Below are 12,550 nucleotides of genomic sequence, written 5' to 3' on the forward strand. Positions count from 1 at the left end.
CCCTGCTCTGGGCTCAGATTACAGTAGAGAAGGGAGGGGACGGGGGAAGAGGAGCAAACTGAGCATGCTCACGCCCAGGGCAATGAGGTTTAAGCTGAAGGCAGGAAGTCTGATACAGAAGCCCATGAGTACACAATAGAAGGAAAGAAATGCAGTGTTTCTTTTGACAGGGGACTCAGAGCAGCATTACTTTGAGGGTTTACTGGTATATTTAGGTGGACCTTTCTGATAAGGCTAACTTCGTTTTAACCTTTCCTTCTCCTTTAAACAGAAAATAAAAGTAACAAAACCACCTTAAGAGAAAAAAAAAAACTAGTTTGGGGGATACAAACCTTGTAGTAGATTTGGATTGAGAGGGTGTAGGCTTAGTCTGTGATTTCTCTATTACACTTTCCTCATCATACATAGTCTTCCTTCTCTTTACTCTGTTATACAGAAGCCTGAATATGTTAAGAAAACGTTTTTTTGGCTTTGGATTCTCCATTGCTGGCTGTGGATTCTTCATTGCTCTTTCTTCATCATTTCTTAGCATCTTCTTCCTTAGTCTGTAATACAGACACCTGCACAAGGGAAGGGAACAGATTGTTGAGATGATCACGTTCAGAGGTTCTATCAACCCAAATAATATACTGACATAGTCAGTAGCATATGTTTAGAAGAAGAAGATATTATAATTGCATGAGCATGACAAAAGGGGGTCTAGTAAGAAACTGTGATCTCCACAATTATTAAACATAGTAGTGATGACATCAGCTTTTAATTAATCTAGCTACATCAGTTAGGGGCAGATTTATCAAGGGTCGAATTTCGAATTTGAAAATGAAAATGAAATCAAATTTTTGTTTTTTGTTTTCGATCAAATAGGTCTAGTTTTCAACCGAATTCGAATCGTGTGAATCGAGGTAATAGCGCATTCCATCTGATTCAAAATTTGATTTTTAAAAGTCCACCAATTGACTCCAAATTGGTTGTAGGCTAAAACAGCAATTCGGCAGGTTTTAGATTTCAAATTGTCGAAGTCAGTACATGATAAATTTTGATTATTCAAATTTTCTAATTTTCTTTAAATTCTAATCGAATTTGGGCTATTCCCTAGTCGAAGTACACAAAAATTAGCTTGAAATTCGAATTTTTTAAAATCCAAAACTTTTACTTAGATCTTTCATATCTCTGTCCCTTAGTGTGTTCATTTGATAGGTCACTTATTAGTCTGTAAAGTACAGAAATGGCTCCAAGCTCAGTAATTTTAAGTAAATTGATCACAAGCCCATGCAAAGGCATGGAAAATTAAAATGCTGGGAGTATTGTGACTTCTGCACCTATATATATATATATATATATATATATATATATATATATATCTATATCTATATCTATATATCTATATATATATGTATATGTATGTATATATGTATAATAATGTGTTAGTATAAAAGAAAAGACTTACCATCCAACTACTGCTGGAACTGCAACTATCACAGCAGCTATTGTTATAATAAGTGCTGCATAACTGTATTTAATGAGGAACACATTTTTCGTTGTATTGTTTCCATTCTCCTCTTGCAAGTTCCCTATAATGTCACCTCCATTATCAATACTGTCCACATAAGTTTCATTCACCGCTGCCAAAAAAACACATACATAAATGAAAAATACTTACAAATTACTTTTATGCACACATAAATAAAATCAGATTCAAATAGGCCATGGAAAGCCACATTCATACTCCTTGTCTCCTTTTTATATAAACAATTAAAATGCATGCCAGTCACATTTATACACATACCAATATACTCATATTTAAGATGCATTAGCTTTAATATCACAACTTGTCTATATGGTTTGTACATTTATAAAGGCTGAGGGGTAAATTTATCAAAGAGTGAAGTTCCGCCACTAGAGTGAAATTCCGCAGCTCTCCATTCATTTCTATGGGATTTTGAAATGCGTATTTATCAATGGGGGAAATTGAAATTTCACCCTTTGATAAATACGCCTTTAAAAACCCCATAGAAATGAATGGGAAGTGGCGGAATTTCACTCTAGTGGCGGAACTTCACTATTAACTTCACTCTTTGATAAATATACCCCATAGTGAGGGATTGGGCTATTAAAGGAGAATTCAACCCGAAATAAAAAAAAACATCCCCCTACCCCGAGTAGACCCCCCTCCCTCCTCCCTCCCAGCTTATCTGCCCCCAGGCAAATACCCCTAATTTTTTACTCACCCCTCCGTGCAGATTCTGGACTCTGCATTCACAGCAGCCATCTTCTTTCTTCTGTCATTTTTGGCACAGGCGCAGTTGGAGTAAATTTCCAGTCCCGAACCACTGTGAATGCGCCGAAAGTCACGAAAAATGACAAAAACGTTTTTGGAAATTTTCGTGACGTTCGTCGCATGCGCAGTTGTTTGGGACTGGAAATTTACTCCAACTGGGCATGTGCCTAAAATGCCATCAAGACACTATGATTACAGGAGAAGAAGAAGATGGCTGCCGTGAACTCTGAGGCCAGAATTTGCACGGAGGGGTGATTAAAAAAATGAATGGCATTTGCCCGGGGGGGGGTCTAACCAGGGTAGGGGGGAGGGTTTTTTATTACAGGACGTTCCAAAGGTAAAGACTGCACACTCAGAAATTGATTATATTTATTCCATCAAGTAAATAATACAAAACAAAAAGGCCCCATAAATATAGGCCTATATTAATGGGGCCTTTATGTTTTGTATTACTTACTTGATGGAATAAATATATTTTTTCAATTTCTGAGTGTGCAGTCTTCACCCTTTGGAACATTCTTTACCCTTAGTGACTCTATTGGGGAGTCCCGTAAGTACTGCACATTACTTTTGCTAAATTGGGTGTGCGCTGTCTGACTTTTTTTGTTTTGATTTTTTTATTACAGGTTGAATTCTCATTTAAATTGTATATATCCCAGGGGGAGATGGGGGGCTGGACGAGTACAAATTCTGCACCTGGCACATGCTACTGTAGTTACACCACTGGGGCCATTCTATATTCTCTAACTATACCTGCCCTTTATATACCATAGGTATTTGGAACCAATATAAATGAAGTGGAATCTTTAGAAAAAATCTGTATCCCAAATATATCCCTCAGATCAGATCAAACAAGTTGCTATTAATGGCAGTTGATATCGTTCTACTTACCAGATGCGGGATAATTACATAGTAGACAGAGTCCTATGATTGTGCATTGAATTAAATACAAATTAAATTTCTTGATCGTATTCATATTCGATTTTTGCTGCATAAGAGAAAAGTGAAAAAACATGTTAGTGTTCATATAAAGGTATCGATAACAAGCCTTAACCGGCTTCTAAATACAGGTATAGGATCCCTTATCCGGAAACCCGATATCCAGAAAGCTCAGAATTACGGAATGGTTGTCTCCCATAGACTCCATTTTATCCAAATAATCCAAATTTTTTAAAACAATTTCCTTTTTCTCTGTAATAATAAAACAGTAGCTTGTACTTGATCCCAACTAAGATATAATTAATCCTTATTGGAAGCAAAACCAGCTTTTTGGGTTTATTTAATGTTTAAATTAATTTCTAGTAGATTTAAGGCATGACGACCCAGATTACAGAAAGATCCGTTATCCGGAAATCCCCAGGTCCCAAGCATTCTGGATAACAGGTCCCATACCTGTACTATAGTCTGTCATACTGCTTTACATACAGAGGGGGTATGGGGGACCCTGGGGTAGCCACCCTTGTGGATCTCGCACACCCCAATCCAACCCTGGACTGTGATCTCATTATGATGCCAAAGTATGATATTATAATGGTATTAATGTTTAGCATCTGCTATAAAATATAAATGACAAGCCTAAATCATTAATAGTGTTCCTACAGAACAGTAAAAACAAAGTTATATAAAGAAAAAAAACATATGACCATCAATTACAATTGGAAGATTTTTAAAGTTAATTAGATTTCACACAACCATTGTCTTAACTAATTTTGTATATATAAACCTAAAACACTTAGGGGCACATTTACAAAGCTCGAGTGAAGGATTCGAATTAAAAAAACTTTGAATTTCGAAGTGTTTTTTTGGCTACTTCGACCATCGAATGGGCTACTTCGACCTTCGACTACTACTTCGACTTCGAATCGAACGATTCGAACTAAAAATCGTTCGACTATTCGACCATTCGATAGTCGAAGTACTGTCTCTTTAAGAAAAACTTCGACCCCCTACTTCGGCAGCTAAAAGCTACCGAAGTCAATGTTAGCCTATGGGGAAGGTCCCCATAGGCTTGCCTGAGATTTTTTGATCGAAGGATATTCCTTCGATCGATGTATTAAAATCCTTCGATCGTTCGATCGCAGGATTTGCGCTAAATCGTTCGACTTCAATATTCGAAGTCGAACTTTTTTAGTTCCTAGTCGAATATCGAGGGTTAATTAACCCTCGATATTCGACCCTTCATACATCTGCCCCATAAACAGTGGAATCACAAAAAAAGGACAAATAACAGGTCAGATTTAACAGGACAGAGTCACTCACCATTAGTCTGTTCAAATTCAGTAATTAGAAATTATAGAAATTATAGAAATTATAGAAATTATAGAAATTATATAAATTATAGAAATAATAGAAATTATAGAAATAATAGAAATTATATAAATTATAGAAATAATAGAAATATAATAATTTTGATCTTGTTAGTTTGTTTTGTGCTTTCAGAAAAGATATGTCTAGTACTTTCAACTGAGAAACACAAAGTGGCCAGATAGTACAGGGTTGATCTACAGCTTGATTTAATACTATGATGTCATAATGGTGACCTACTTTCACACAGATTACATCACAATGGTGTTACTACGGTAACCTCTCATTGCGATGTCATGATACTAATCCATGGTGACCTATGGTAACCTCTCATAAAAATTGGTGACCTACTGTAACCCAGACAACAATCAGTTACATAATGTCAACAAATACTGGAGAATCTATATCCCTGGATTACATATAAATATTACCTGCTTAGCAAAAAATGTGTCATATTATAAAACATTAAAGGCAGACATAAGACATAATACCATAGTCTATTATTATGTTTTCCATTATTCTGCAGGTCTCTCAGAATTTGCTGCAAAGTTTCTTAAATGCCTTCTATGTACAACATACTATTGCTAACAGGAACCAGCAGTTTTTAACAATCTGCTACAATTTAGAAAATATTATATTGGTAAACGAGCGGTAGTTATTTGATCAAGCACTTAGACTGTAAGCTCTGCATGCCCGGGACCTCTTCCCTCCTATATCTATTAACACATGGCAAAAAGGGTCTGATTTATAATCCCCCATTGGTAATAAATACAAAATGCATGGGGAGATTCCAACAGGTTATAGTGCTCAGTGCTACTTCTACCAGCCTGCAAAGCTGAATTACTTTTAATTGGTCAGTGCAGTCGGACATATTACGATGAACTGGCTCAGGTATAAGGTTTAATGAATGTGTCGACTCTTTGAAATCGTTCTGTCTGGAAAGACTTGAAAAAAGAGCAGCGTATTAAACTACTGGGATTCCCCAGTTTGATATTAAATAAATCAGCCTCATAATCTTTGTAACTAAATATATTTGTACTTATGGCACCAGTGTCGGACTGGGCCGGCGGGACACTGGGAAAAAACCTGGTGGGCCCCTGGCTCTTGTGGGCCCTGTTGGCTCAGGTCTGTATCCATATTTGCCTCTTAACTCCACGACCCCCTTTATCAGTAACAAAAAAAAATTTTGTGCGCACAACCAAGGTGCCGGTGACATGTGTATAAATACGGAGCCGTGCGCATGCGCAGAGACACAGCACACAGACCATAGCAGAGACGCGCCGAACACGCCGGCAGTAGCCACGGTGGGCCTTTGGGACCCCCAGTCCGACCCTGTGTGGCACTGACTCACCCCCCTAATGTTTCTGTTCAGGCATGCTGCTCTGCATTTACTAGCACTATATAAATACAGACTTGCATACCTGGATATTTTACAACATACAAGAGGAATGAAATTGCATAGCTATGGAGCACTCAACCCTGTTGAAGCAATTGTGCCTTTTCGGTTTATGAAGGGTTAAGTTAAGTGAGCATGTCACTGCTGCCCATTTCATGCCCACAAGCATCTGTTAAGAAAATGCTGTGTCAGGAACTCTTGTCAGAGCTGGTTGTATAATCTCCCACAACCCGACTGCCTCTGCAGACACTGGCAAACCTTCCCTGGCACAGCTGCTTCACCACCGCCCAGGCTCATTCTTTAAAGGAGCTGTTCACCTTTAAATTAACTTTTTGTGTGATATAGAGAGTGATATTCTGAGATATTCAGTTGGTTTTAATTTTGAAATTATTTGTGTTTTTTGAGTAATTTAGCTTTTTATTCAGCAGATCTCCAGTTTGTAATTTCAGCAATCTGGTTTCTAGGGTCCTAATTCCCCTAGCAACCATGCATTAAATCGAATAAGAGACTGAGATATGAATAGGAGTGGGCCTGAACAGAAAGACGAGTTATAAAAATTAGCAATAACAATATATTTGTAGCCTTTCAGAGCATTCGTTTCTTAAATGGGGTCAGTGACCCCCATTTGAAAGCTGGAGAGAGTCGGAAGAAGGCAATTAATGCAAAAACTATAAGAAATTAATGAAGGCCAGTTGAAAAGTTGCTTAGAATAGGCCATTCTATAACATACTAAAAGCTAACTTGAAGGCGATCCACCCCTTTCAGTTTAACGGTTTCATCAATAGTTTTAACTTGTGCCCATAAAGTTAAAGGAAACATGATGTGTAGTGATGGGCGAATTTGTCCCGTTTTGCCTCGCCATGAATTTCGCAAATTTCCAGCGAATAAATTCGCCCATCACTAATGATGTGCATACCATTGCGCTCTATATCTTATGAGCAGCATGAGTATATTAAAGGGGTTGTTCACCTTAGTGTTAACCTCTGTATATGATGTACAGGGGTGGGAAGGGGGAAAGCCCCAGGTCCCAAGCATTCTATGGTTCTATACCTGTATAAGCAAACTATTGAATATTTTTCACAACTCTATGGGGCAGATTCACTAAGCTCGAGTGAAGGATTCGAATGAAAAATACTTCGAATTTCGAAGTATTTTTTTGGTACTTCGACCATCGAATTGGTTAAATTCGTTCGAATTCGAACGAAATCGAACGAATCGAACGAAAAATCGTTCGACTATTCGACCATTCGATAGTCGAAGTACTTGCCCTTTAAAAAAAACTTCGACCCCCTACTTCGGCAGGTAAAACCTACCGAAGTCAATGTTAGCCTATGGGGAAGGTCCCCATAGGCTTGCTAACCTTTTTTTGATCGAAGGATTTTCGTTCGATCGTTGGATTCAAATCCTTCGAATCGTTCGATTCGAAGGATTTAATCGTTCGATCGAATGAAAAATCCTTCGATCGATCGAAGGATTAGCGCTAAATCCTTCGACTTCGATATTCGAAGTCGAAGGATTTCAATCCGAGGGTCGAATTTCGAAGTATTTTTAACTTCTAAATTCGACCCTTAGTGAATCGGCCCCTAAATGTATATTAGGTGATTACTTAAAATGACATTTCCTTGTATTAGGCAACATTATATTTTTGAGGTTTACACCCACAATATCACCATCATTATGTATGTATAAGACAATTGTTACGCATGGCTTTGAGTTAGGAAAGATATATAAAAAAGGCATCTGCCAATGGAGTTCTGAGAACTGATAAACATCTAACCATGTAAATAACAGAGGTTCCCTATGCCTCCTTTTTTCACTTTGCCCCTGGCCTACCATTGTAAATGAGTCCACAAAGGCATACTTGGCCTTAGCTGGCTATCCTATGTTCAGTAGAGGGATGGAGACATGACCTTCATGAAGGATCTAATACCCTATAGCAAGGAGACAATTACACATATATAGAAGAAACCATTTTGCAATGTGAATATTTACTTATTGTGAGAAGTCAGACTGGATCTTTTTACCTGCACAGGGCAAGTTCCAGGGCATGTGACCCATAGAAACCAGTGCTTAGCTTTGTGGTATGTAGAAAAATTCAAGTAAATGTTTCATAAGTTGCCATGGGTTACTGTCTAGGTGCAAATATTTCATAGCCCAGCCACAACCCCTCTCTTGGAAATTTTGGTCGCTAATGTTGGCAGTTTTCTGCACTAAAACTTCATAGTTCTATATTATGTTACAAAAAAGAATTAAAAATAAATTCAGGATTAGAAACTTACCCCTGGTAATGCTCTAAGCAGGTAAACAAAATACAATTTAGAGTTGTGATATCATCTAAACCCCCACAAATATAGGAAGATAAAAAAAGAAAGCAACAACAAACCAATTATATTAAATAAATATATTTTATTAAGAAAGAATTTTGGTTTGAAAGGGATAAGAAGGGATCTATTACTTTGAAACATATGGTGATGAGATGAGGTCCCTTATAGATATCTAAAGAAAGATATCTTAAACCGATTGTACTTTTGTGACGTATACTTGTGTATACATATAACCTTCTTAAATGGCTTCTTCCACATATTTCTTTATATGTTTACTAGTGATGGGCAAATTTGCGCTCGTTTTTGACGCCGTCGTCCGTTTTTTTTAAAAAATTCGCCCATCACTAATGTTTACATTTTTTCATTACAAGCACTTTCTTTGATTTCATCCCTTTAGAGAGATTTATTTTGTTGCGGTAATAACTGGTTCATTTTCTCTTAATATTGGTTTCTTTGTTGCTTTCTTTGTCTTCTTTTTCTTCTTTTTTTGAGTCTTCTTCACGACTTTGCTTAGACTTTCTTCTGTTTTCTGAATGCCTGCCGTGCCTTCTTCTGCCTCTCTTATTCCAATATTTTTACTGTTAAACAGATAAGGGAACAAGTACAGAGTTAAACTTACTGTTAAATAGAAAAGGGATCAAGTACAGAGTTAAACTTAATTTAGGGGGCTGTAATGTTACAAAACAGTCAAGCAAACAGTACTTACGTCTTACGTTGTATATAGTTTTGTGCAACAAAGTACAGAACACCTCCAAGGAATGTGGAACAAAGGATTGAACATAAAATAATTATCACTCTCGTCGTTTCATCTGTTGTTATATCGATAAGCCATTGTAAGACAGGACCTATAAATAAGATCACATGTTAGACAAATTAAAAGCTGAATAAAAAAATGATGGCATAAGTAATATATTGGGCAATGTAAATAAGACAGAAGGAGCTACTTGCATGCAGAATAAGGCCGTTGCAATTTATTGATTTATTGCTATAACGGTTGGAATATAAAGGCAACTTCCAGTTTACATACTAATAATATAAGCAAGGGCCAGCCAAAATATCTTAATATGTATAATTCAAATCTTACCTGGCTTGGCAGGCTCCACTTCATCCGGAAAACAGATAAGTTCAAGGTTTCCTGTATTAGAGAAAAAAGAAAATATCTGATGCCTGTCCCAGCAGTATCTTACAATTAAGAAATGGGCATTTGTATTATGTAAGTAACATTGCTTGTGAAGAAAAAGATTCATGTACAACACGGAATGTCTATCCTGTGACCGCCTGCTAAAAATTGTAGCTTAACCGCTAAAAGCATGTGGCTTCAAGTATACCTGCTGTATAGCAAAGCAGCACAGTTTCCATTTAAACAAACCAATTTCTCTTTTTTGTCTTGGAAGGGGTAACGTATTTTGTCAATTCAAGTTTATTTGCCATTCTTTGGGTATGTTTAGATATCTCATCATAAATAAGAAATGTGCTAGGCAATACAAAAGTGCCATTAAACTAGCAAATATAAGTAAAGAATATATATATCACACTCCAGTGAGTATCAGCACTCCAAGGCACACTGTTGTAGCTTATCCAGCCGGGGTGCACGGTTGGGATATATATATCGTAATGTTCAAAAGAACCAGCACTCCCATATGAATTTTTTTTTTATATATATATGTAAACAACTTGTATATATAGACCTCACAATATAAAACCTGTGCCTTAATATAATGTTCTAAGTAAGCAGGGTATTGTATGTCAAGGTTTCTGTATATAGTAAAACTTACCGTTAGGGTGAACTTCTGTATCAGCTGTAGTAGTCTCTGTAGTAGTAACTATAGTAGTAGCAACTGTAGTAGTAGTAACATGGTGGTCTTTTCTGTAAGCCTCAGTAACATTTTTAGTAATGTTTTTAGGGTGAAGTTTTGTATCAACCCCCTTAATGTCTGCACTTCTGCTGTTTTCTAAATGTGGGGTTAAAAAGAAGGAGCATTAAAAAAAATGAATCCATTTTAAAATGAAACAATGCAATTGTACAAGCTCTTATCCAAAATATTACTGTTAATTTACTAAGACTGAACAAGTTTGGTTGCACCTTCAGCTAGAGTTGACTGTTTAGGAATTTGGTCAAAAAAAGTCAGTTTTGTAGCATTGTATAGTATTACACATGATAGAGGGTTAATCCCAAAAAATTATCCCAAAAAATGAAGTGGGTTTTAAATGGGCTTTGCTGGAAAACTTGATTAATTTGAGTTTTTTTCCGGCAGATTAATTTTAAGTTTTCGGAGTTTTAACCCCAAATTCACTGATTCAAGGTTTTTCCATTCAATTTTTTTCTAAAATTGGAAAACATTTGAGTTGTGAGTTCGCAAAATAAACCTCACAAACCTCTAAAACTCAACCTTTGATACATAACCGCCTAAATGTAATAAGCAATCAGGAATACATTAGTAAGTGGCCCTCAAGCATAGTTTCAAAATATATTTTAAAAAATTATATATTTCTGTACACTGTCATCAGCAGTTGCATGAGGATTTTCTGTTTTTTTCTGCAAAGAGAGAAACACTTATAAATCTAATTAGTTTGTGTTGAATTAAAAAAAAAACACTTTTTTTAATGTGTAAGGCCTGGTGCTCCATATGTGCAAATGCAAAAAGTTCAGGAAATGGGTCATTCTTTGGAGAACAAAATTCAGATTCAGATCTTACCAGTATCATCAAAGTATGCTTCAATATCTACACTAGCAGGAATAGCAGTTGCTTCTGAAATTTAAAGAAAAAACATATCTCCTTATAATTTAATCAATAATTTAGTACATCTAGTATGTATTTAATTGTGTGTTTTTTATCTATTTAAGGAGGTAACAAACAGTAACCAATATCAATTTATTTGTTAAGTGAGACTAATGTAGTGGATATTTGGAGCCAGAGGGAACTGTTCTTGCTTTTTAATCAGAATGGACTTCTTGTATAATTCTGTTTGGGATAAATCACCCCAGTGTGCATGAAATATCAAACCCATAAGCCTTAACAAGGTGCAGGTTAACAAAAAGCCAACCCTTGCCTGCACCTAACTCACCTACTCCCAACCTGAAACCCATATGACCCTGCATGCCATCCTTATCTATATACCCTCATCCACCCCGCCCCTTTCTCTGACATCATTATAGGGGGGTTGGCAGGAGAAATATTATCAATAAGCAATAGCTGCAATATAAAGTGGGACTCGGAGGGAGTTTGTAGCACAGGCAGGATGGTGCTGCACTAGTCCAAACCCACTTGACCAGACTATGTTTCTATATAATGAAATAATGTATATATATATATATATAGACATCTATAATGTATATATGTGTGTTCATAACCAGCAGTCTTGGGAAGTAATGTTGACTGTAACATAGATCTTACCAGTATCATCATCAATATAAACATCATCATCACCACCAATATAATCATCATCACCAAGGGTTGTTTCATATGTCATAGCTGTTTCTGAATCGGGGGAAAAAAAGAAATTACTATCACAGTGCAAATTCCACTGCAGATATGCACGCAATGAATTTGAAAATATCATAGATCTTACCAGTTGTAGTATCCTTGGTGTAAGCATTTGAGGCATCTGTAAGTTCAGCTTTTTTTGCTTCTGCTGGGGTGAGAAAGGAAGACATTACTTTAAGCTTAATTTAAGCAAATGTGACTACAGCTAATGTTCTTCAATAACACATCATTGGAACATGTTATAATATTTTATACTATATACTGTTAAAATTAAAACTAGTACTGGTAAAAAAAAAAAATCCCTATTAATGTTAAATACAAACATGGCTTACCTATAATATGTTGTTGGTTAGTATTTAATAAGAAAAATAGAAATAAAATAAGGAAAAACATTGGTCTGATCATTTCCATGACTAGTCCAACTGGAAATAAACTAACAGTTTGAATGTCTCCTTCAGCCCTTGAGTGTGCATTGTGATGTCATAATGTCTGTCATGTGACAGAGCTATATATAGACTGTGTGTAATATTGTAGACTTTATACTGTGAACACTTAAACTAGTGACTGCTAACAAAGCTCTAAATTGCAGTTAATGTTGCATACAAAATATTCTTACCTACAATACTGTGTTGGTTAGGATTAAATAAGAAAACTAGAAATAAAATAAAGAGAAACATTTCTCTGATCATTTCCATTCAGTAGTCCAAATGGAAATGAGCTAACATTTCACATTCCTTCTTCAATCCTTTAGTGTGCATTGTGA

The 12,550-nt window shown here is 36.2% G+C and overlaps 1 long non-coding RNA gene across 1 annotated transcript; it reads right to left on the minus strand.

The window, feature by feature from the left end:
• Positions 1-332: 332 nt before the first annotated feature.
• LOC121401456 lies at positions 333-1,825 on the minus strand. The gene is made up of 2 exons (XR_005966261.1): positions 1,448-1,825; positions 333-560 (listed from the first exon to the last, which is right to left on the minus strand). It is a non-coding gene; the product is annotated as an uncharacterized LOC121401456 (long non-coding RNA).
• Between the last annotated feature and the right edge of the window lie 10,725 nt (positions 1,826-12,550).

This window comes from Xenopus laevis, chromosome 1L (genome assembly GCF_017654675.1).
Source record: "Xenopus laevis strain J_2021 chromosome 1L, Xenopus_laevis_v10.1, whole genome shotgun sequence".
NCBI lineage: Eukaryota > Metazoa > Chordata > Amphibia > Anura > Pipidae > Xenopus > Xenopus laevis.